This window comes from Saimiri boliviensis, chromosome 15 (genome assembly GCF_048565385.1).
Source record: "Saimiri boliviensis isolate mSaiBol1 chromosome 15, mSaiBol1.pri, whole genome shotgun sequence".
Taxonomy (NCBI): Eukaryota; Metazoa; Chordata; class Mammalia; order Primates; family Cebidae; genus Saimiri; species Saimiri boliviensis.
This window is the reverse complement of record NC_133463.1, coordinates 43285949-43292760: the sequence shown is the minus strand read 5'-3', so window position 1 is coordinate 43292760 and position 6812 is coordinate 43285949. Positions and strand designations below refer to the sequence as shown.

General features: G+C 36.9%; 1 pseudogene; it reads right to left on the bottom strand.

Moving 5' to 3' along the window:
• LOC101039227 (E3 ubiquitin-protein ligase TRIM38 pseudogene) lies at window positions 1-1244 on the bottom strand (annotated as a pseudogene).
• Between the last annotated feature and the right edge of the window lie 5568 nt (window positions 1245-6812).

Here is a 6812-nt window from a genome sequence, read left to right as displayed (position 1 = left end):
TTAATCATCTAGGGGAGGCAGAAACAAAGGATAATAATGATAAACCTGAAAATAGGGCCAGAGAATATCAGAGAAGAAAGCCTTTGGAGAGGTGAAAATGTGGCAGCCAGTATTCCCATTGTAAAAGGATACAACTCCGGCATCATTATCCAGAAAAACTCCCACAACCAGGAGCTGCTCATGCAGATGAAGGGAAGTTGGGAGAGAAGTAAGTGCTACATAACCTTTGTTTTTGCACAGCCTGAGGGTCTAGAATCTGAACTGAGGCTCTTGCTTCATGCCAATGCCCCTTTGCACATTTTCCATACAAACTCCTAAATCCACCCGGTTCCTTCTCCAACATCCACTTCAAAGTAGCATCTTCCTGAGGTGAAACCTTTACAACCCAAGACACAGGGCAAGGAACTAAATCTCCTGGAAGAAGTGTCCTGATTCTGCTGGGGGTATCCTTGAGTCACTTGCCTCCAATCTTCAGACAGACTTAGTTCCTGATGAACTTTATCTGGATCCAGAGTCACACTGACTTGATGATTCCTTAATATTTTCTTCACATGAAAGTAAAGCTCAGAAACATTGCACATAGCATGAAGCTCCAAGGAGACGGCCTCTGATGTTTCCAGCTTCGTGGTTCAACTTTTGCTCAAAGTGTCATTCACATTCTGCAGCAATTTCTGGGCTGAGCCCTGACATTTTTGTTCCAATTCCAGGATGTGGCTCTTGAGTTCATTATTCTTCAGCCTCAGACTGGCCTCATGGTCCCTCAGTCTACTCAGAGTCTATTGTTATTCTTTCTCCAGTCTCCAGAGATAACCCTTCTCTTCCTCATGTAAGAAACTCTGAAGACCCTTAAAGTCAGACTGAATTTTTTTGTCTCTGAATCTGTATCGTTTCTTTCATTTAGTTATTTGTATTGCTGTGAACAGCTTCTGCTCTGTCCATCTGTCTTCAAGTTACCTCAAATTTGTCACAGCTTTGTGGACCTTTTCCTTGTAGCCCTGGCATATGTCTTCAACAAGCGCTGTGGTGTGCCCTTTGTCTTGTGGTGCCCGCTCGTGGTGCCCACTCACGGCGCCAGCAGATGAGCTGTCCTTCATCTTTGCAGAGCAGGTGGAGCTGTTCTCCATGTTTGTCACATGACATTTCATGTGTCCACAGTTGATGCTTACTGGGTTTGTCATCAGGCTCAGGCTGATGGAGCAGGTGGCTTCCTCCATTATCTTCTTGGTGCTGGTAGTTGAGGCCATGGCTTTTCCAGTGAAGATTTTGCCCATGAAAGAATTGTTAAATATATTACAGATTAATTAAAATTATTATTGATGTTAATCCATTTTTAAATTCCACAAACATATACTAGAAAAAATACACTATGTGCTAGAACTGAGCTAAGAAAGTGAAGTGAAATAGGATGCTGTTTCTGTCCTTAAGAAATTTGTTTTTATCAAAATAACCAAGAAGGGGTTTGACAAGAGTTTGGAGGCCTCTGAGATCCTGATCAGCCCAGGACTAGATAAATTGACATAGTTTTCCAGGTCCCATTTTTTCCACCTAAGGCACCCCTTCCTATTTAAATCTCCACTACACACTCCTTATCACATTGTTTCATGCAAAGCCTAATTTTTAGGAAAGACTAAATTTCTTAGAATGGATTAATACCATTATATTACTTCTTTAACTTGAAAGGTAGTATCCTAAAGAAGTAATATACTGATGTCAATCTAGGCATTAATCACTAGTAGAAAAATAGCCATTCTAATGATGTAGTTAAGCTTTAGGGTTGGTCTAAATTTTCATCACCTCTAGCCTTTGTAAACACAGCAAGGTAGGAGTGGGCATGTGTTTATTTCCTGCCTCTTAACCATTCTTTAAATAATTTTGTATCCTGAGTCCTGGCCTACCTCCAGTTTCCCAATTAGTATCACATTTAGAAAAGATAGAAACACACACACATACACACCTGCCCACACACACAGGAGCTTCTTACAAACTGGGGCAAAGAGTCAAATGCCCCAATGGCTCCATATTTCAATATTTCAAATTAACTTTTAAGAATTATAGTGGCTGGGTAAATTGTATCTCTTCATAGTTTTACTCTGAATGTGGGGAGAAAATCTAAGACAAATTGTATTTGTATGAAGTATCAGACTTTTAATTTGATTCTTCTGAAGGTAAGGTTGACCACATAGTTGATTCAAATGAAGAAAATGCTACTAACAGCCATCAAGATGAGTGAAAGACCTAGCTCAAATAAAGGAGCTCCCAGTGGCCAAATCTGGAACAATTTAAGGGAAGAAAAGAAAAGATTGTTTTATTATATTGTTATTGCTGCCATAGCAGAAGAGTGTAAACCTACTGACTTAAAGCAAAATTTTTATCTTATAATAATTTAAGTCAGAATTCCGACACAGGTCTTAGCTAGCTAAATCAAGATATCTATATCACACGTCTTTCTAATGGCTCTAGGTGATTATTTATTTTTTGCTCTTCTTATGTTGTTGTTGATGAAAGTACTCAATTCTTTGCCATTGAAAGGCCACCTGTTTTCTTGCTGATTGGCAATCTGGGGTTGATCTGAGCCTTTACAGGCCAGGCCATTCCTTGGCTTCAGCTCCCTTTTTTGTCTTCAAAACCAGCAAAAACAGATCAAGTCTTAAGATCATATTCCTCTCATCTATCCTTCTTCTTTTATTTTCCACTTTTAAGGACTTCTGTGATTAGATCGCATCTATTGTATCACCCAGAATAATCTCCCTATTTCAAGGCCTGTCCTTCCCTAAGTAACATTTGCAAAGTACCTCTTTAAAAAAAATACATGTAAGACAACCTGTTCATAGATCACAGGTAAAACCCTGTCTCTACTAAAAATACAAAAATTATCCAGGTATGGTCGCACACAGCTATAACCCCAACTACTTGGCCGGCTGAGGCATGAGAATCACCAGAGCACCAGAGGCAGTGAGCAGAGATCACACCACTGTACTTCAGCTTGGGTGACAGAATGAGATTCTGTCTCAAATAAATAAATAAATAAATAAATAAATAAATAAATAAATAAAATAAGAAAATAAAAAGAAAGTAATGAGGGAAACAGAAATACTATAGTAGTCATCACTGCAAGCAAAATCCACTAATGAATGCTAAATTTAAGAGCCAAAATTTAAGAAAAAGATATTATTTGATATTAAATGACATTATTTGAATAGTTTAAAAATAATCTTTCCCAACATCTGTGTTTATTGGAAACAGAAAATAACTTTATAGTGAAGAAACCTGGTAAACGTCACCTTAATCAATGAATCATGGTTAACTTTATGGCAATAAGAAAAGAGAGTTTTTCTACAACATCATGATGTGATGAACTGAGAAGGGCACATTACTTCTGTCACATTCCTGAAAAAAATGAATTACCTCATCCTGATCAGCAGAAGACATCAGACACACCAAAACTGAGGCACCTGCTCATTACTCTTCAAATGTGTCAAGTCCATGAAAGACAAGGAAAGACTAAGGATCTGTCACAGATTTGAAGATACTTGTGAGGCATGAAACAATACATTGTAGAATCCCTGATTAGAACCTGAAACAATAAAAAGCATTAATGAAAAAAATGAAGAAATGAGATCTGCTGTTTAGCTAACAGTATTGGGCCAATATTTGTTTCCTTGTTTTGAAAATTGAACATTTTAAGGATTTTATAAGCGTAAGGAAAATAGGGAAAGGTGAGCTGATAATCCTCTATGTACTAAGTTTGCTATTCTTTCCTGTCTAAAATTATTTGGGAAAAAAATTAATGACTACAAAAAAAAAAAAAACATGTAGGGTTATGGACAATTTACATTTTCTTATTTTTCTTTATTTGTATTTTTCTATCATAAGTATGAATATATTCCTCTTTACTTAGATAAAGTGCTTAAAAGACCAAAAAGAGGAAGCCTAGCTCCATCAGGGAAACATAACATTCATGCCACAAATATATAAATATAGAATATTTCTAGTGGAGTTAGCTCATTAACAAATAATTCCCACAAAGTGCAGAGCTTCATGAAAGACACTTCAGTTCATAGATCAATATTTATTCATATCAAAATATACAAGGGTATCTTTTAAAGCTGTTTGGTGTAGTGAAAATAACATGTGTAATCTATTATTGATTGATAGTTGAACTTTTTCAAATTAGTTAACCTCTGAAGCATCATTTACTCATCAATTATTTAAAATTATCTTTGGTCATAATTTTGCAAGGTTTAAATGACGCAAATCTGGTAATGTGCTCTGATAGTTGTAAGATGTTATTTTACTCATCCATTGCTGTTATTGTTTGGTGTCTTCAGTTGTCAAGTGAGCCACAGGCAGATAGGATTCCTTGTGATAACTGATCTGAAAAAGTTAACTGAACTTAATACAAAAGCCTATTTTACCCTCACTTAACTGAAATGTGGCTGCAGGGAAGGCTTTGGTGAAGAGGGAGATGAGTGAGCACTTTTCTCTTTTGAGCCTGCACTTAGGATGAAATATGTATGGAAATTAAGTCATTTTCAGTTCATCTTGATTTTTGTTGCTCTCCTCATACCTTCCCGACCTTCGTTTGCCCCTGAGCTTTTTCAGCGCTGAGTGATGATCATGTAGGTAGAAATCATATGGAAAGCATGTCATGCGTGCAGTATGCACAGGGATGCAGGAATTTAATTTTCTTTCAGTGCAAAGCAGCCCTGCCTGCTTAAGACTGATTTCCCTTTACAGCAAAATCTACAAAAGCATATTGGGAGAAAAACTTTTCCACTTTAAATAAATTCTGCTGCTTGTGCTTTACGTGAGGAGATTTATGAAGTTCATTTAAAAAATTGGCTAAGTAAAGGGAGTTTTCAATCTGAAATGAAGACAATCTAAGGGAAAAAAACATAAAAATATATGGGGATCTGACTCATCCTAGCCTATTAGCTCAACACTGGTGCACAAATGCATAATGTTAATGCAGAAGTACAGTTTTAAAAACTGATTAGAGTATAGACTAGGAATTTAAAAAATAATCAAGCGAATCAGCATTACGGTACACATCAAAGAATACTTTTGCAGCAGATGACGAATAGAGAGAAGCAGAAAAGAATATCTTGTATTTAATCCCTGATTAGCAGAGCAAGTGTTTTAAGAAAACAGATAAAAGGTTAAAGTTCATACATAATGAGAAAATTACATAAATTTGTGATCTGGAAAAAAAACTTTCATTTTTAATGTAATTCCTAGTTATCAGTAATCTTCTAACAGTCTAATAAAAGCATTAATAGAAAGTTAACATAGAAAATTATTAATTTTATTTACATTCATGTCATTTGATTTTAAATTTGCAGTTACAGAGTTCATAACCCAGCCCCTTTTCAGGAAAGTTAAGTCAAAACATGGTTATTAAACATTCTTTATTTATTTCCCTTTATTGTGCGATAGCTATAATAAGGCATTTCTTAACACAGAGAACAGAGGATGATGAAGTATGAATGGATGCACCAGCCTAATATGATTAGCATATCTTTACAGGTAATTTTTTTTTCCTTGTAAGGGAAAAACATTCCCCATCCTTGTCACATTTCTCAATTTATATAGAGGAAAATGAGTCATTAGGGATGGGTTATTGTCTTTGGCTCAGGCAGTCCACTCGTCTTGTAGTTGCATGTATTTTCCATTTCACATTCTACACATTGCTCTAAGTTACCATGCATTACATGAGAAATTAAATGTCTCTCTTCGCACTGAGAAACAAATGCAGAACAGCTCATTTTCCTTTGCTGAGAGGCAGAGCTACAGCATAGGTATGCAAAGAATTATTCTTAATATAGATAAAATATGTTTCCCCAAAGTATTGAAAATTCCCTTTTAGTCTAAGCATAGTGACTCCTAAAGAGAGACTTGCATGATTGTTAACACCAATTTATGTAGGAGGCAATTTGAAAAAACTTTTAGAAAGCCTGAGAAGCTAAGATTTTAACACATTTGTTCATTAGCTCTCAGTATAACTACCACAAAGCCATTCACCCTCACCTTCCTGAATCTATGTTCATATTAAATGGAGCGTGTCCTTCTGCGGACTCTGAGAAACCTGGTGTTGCCAAAACTTGGAGTGCACACAAGTAGCCCTGCTGTTGGGGCCTAACATCTGATCTGTTGCCCAAGAGAGTCGTAAGGGTATTCAATATTAATGACTGTAGGACTGAATCCAATAACTAAAATTTTAAGTGGGATTTGAAGTTGTAAATGTCAGAAGAACAGAAAATGATGTGTCCAATTGTAGTGTGTACTGTGACTGTAATTGGCAAAGTCATGGATATAACAGGTCATTGTTTATGGAGCTCCTCTGTGGAGAATTAAGAATAACTGAGTACTATAGTTTATGACCCAGGTGCAATTTGGGGAGGAAAAAGACAGCACAAGTAGGTCTTTGCTGTAGCAGATTGCATTCTACAAGCTCAAAAGCCATTCTAGCCTATTATCTGGAAAAAAAATCTTTTTTTTTTAATTGCATTTTAGGTTTTGGGGTACATGTGATGAACATGCAAGATTGTTGCATAGGTACACACATAGCAGTGTGGTTTGCTGCCTTCCGTCCCCTCACCTGTATCTGTCATTTCTCCCCATGCTATCTCTTCCCACCTCCCCACCACCCGCCCCTCCCCCATTTCCCCCCAACGGACCCCAGTGTGTAGTGCTCCCCTCCCTGTGTCCATGTGTTCTCATTGTTCAACACCCGCCTATGAGTGAGAATATAAGGTGTTTGATTTTCTGCTCTTGTGTCAGTTTGCTGAGAATGATGGTTTCCAGGTTCATCC